The sequence below is a fragment of the Octopus sinensis genome, linkage group LG6, assembly GCF_006345805.1.
Source record: "Octopus sinensis linkage group LG6, ASM634580v1, whole genome shotgun sequence".
NCBI classification, from domain to species: Eukaryota; Metazoa; Mollusca; class Cephalopoda; order Octopoda; family Octopodidae; genus Octopus; species Octopus sinensis.
In genome coordinates, this window is record NC_043002.1 from 2,291,399 (window position 1) to 2,293,855 (window position 2,457).

Genomic DNA, 2,457 nt, shown 5'->3' on the forward strand with positions numbered 1-2,457 from the left:
GAGGTGTGTGTATGTTTGTATGTGTGCATGAGTGTATGCGTGTGTAAACGTAACCTGACATTAAGTTGATGTGTTCCGATAATTGGGATTCTTCTGACATTTTGTAGTGCCATGAGTTAAGTTTGATTTACAATTAAATTGAACAAAAAAATAGTTTCGATGTGAAGAATAAAATATAAACCTTCCTCGTTAATCTTTCACCCTTCGTATTTACCAAGTGACAAGCATTGTAAAAGTTCATATATCTCAGAGCATTACAAGTAAAGAAAATGCTGGCATTAAATCTCTACTAACGACTTCAGCTGGATTTTTGCGGTTTGGCTTGTTCTTTCTTTCTTTCTTTCTTTCTTTTTTTTTTTACCTCTGACATTTAGAAATAGAATCAACACAAGTGATTTATTCTATGGAGCTTTCTATTGAGTGAGCTTTTCAAAATTAACCTCACTTCTTTTAGGTTTAGCTTCAGGTGAATTCTTCATCGTACTTTTCGACTCGTTCCGTTTCCGAATTGGATTTGTTGGAATTGTTTAAACTTTTTTTTTTCATGTAAATTTGGTTGTTATTTCTTTAAATTTTATTACACTTGTTACTGTTATTCCAGCAATTCTTTGAGATCTTTTTACGACTTTTACATACAGCCTTTGTTGAGATTGCGACTGCCAAATTCTTACCATTTCTTTACTTTTTTATTAACGATTTGCCATATTTAAGTATAAACATATTTATAGTCTCTATATGTACTATATTTTTTAAAGTCTGGATATTGATAGAATTATAGTTTGCAGTCCATTTGATAATATCATTCTACATGTTTTGCATACAGGGAATTTGTCATATGTATATATATATATATTATTCAAAGAAATTCCAACTCTGTCTGTTTTTTATGTTTTATTTATATTCTTTATAATATGAATGTAGAATATAGAATATATAGTATAAAAAGTATATAGTAGTATAATGAAATGAAGTATTGATTGTCTTATATATATATATATATATATATATATATATATATATATAAGACATGTATATGTATATGTATCTATAAGACATGTATATGTATATGTATCTATGTATATGTAGTGGCGTACACATATTGTATCTTAAGAAAAAGAGGCAGTTAGAATTTTGGATAATTCTTTAATAGCACTTTCGTTCATGTAACTGAATGAAAGCGCTAATAAAGAAATATTCAAAATCTGCCTACCTCCTGTTTCTTAATATACATAAATAAATAAATATATATATACATATATATATATATATATATATATATATATATAATATATATATATTATATATATATATATATAACAACAAAGTAAAGTTGGGGATTACGTATGGCAACTAGCCTTACCTCAGAGAGAGGATGACAATCTACCAATTGCGGGATCCCACTACAAGACAGGTACCACACAGCGGCCACTTAGATCTTTGTGCCAAAAATAAGTCACCTGAATTCCAAGTTTTCTCACTGCACCTTTGCCCAAACAGCACCACTGAACAAACCCGAATAAATAATGAAAACATTTTTATTGGAAAATACAGAGCACAGATTGTAACATCTTAGGAAATATCGTTGGACATTGTCGGTTGGAGTCGGAACAACTGAGCAACACTCTAATTCCTGCACACACGAACAGCCCTTCACGCATTCACACATAAACAGAATGCCAGGAACACACATCCACACACAGACACACTCATATATACTCACATATACACGCGCACCCGTACACGCACACACAAATACACAGAGACACATACGCAGATACACACACACACATAAATACATTACTACCAGCTCACACACACAAACACAATATGCCCATTCCCCAGAAGAAAACACACACATACATATGCAATGCAATTTAACAGTCACAACACTCGGAGACACACACATATACACACACATACAAAGGCACATACACGTACACACTTGTACACGCACACACACACACACACAGCGCCCGGACAAATATAACACACACGCATACATACACAGACACACTCACACATACCCACGTGCACGCACACACACACACAGCCCTTACCAATGCAACGCGCACACATACACACATACGCACGAGCACACACACGGGCACACACACGTACACATACACCCTAACAAACGTAACACACATTTACACAGATACATGTACACACACGTACACACACAGCACTGACAAATATAACACACATACACACATGCACACGCATACACACGTACACACATACACACAACGCCCTGATAAATATAATACACATGCACACGCATACACACGTACACACACACACCGCCCTGACAACCGTAGCACACACATACACACACACGCACGCACACACGCATGCACACATACACACGTACGCATACGTAGTCTCTCACACACAAATAGATTACCCACACACACGCACACATGTACACATACGCACACACATTAACCCGCTATTCGC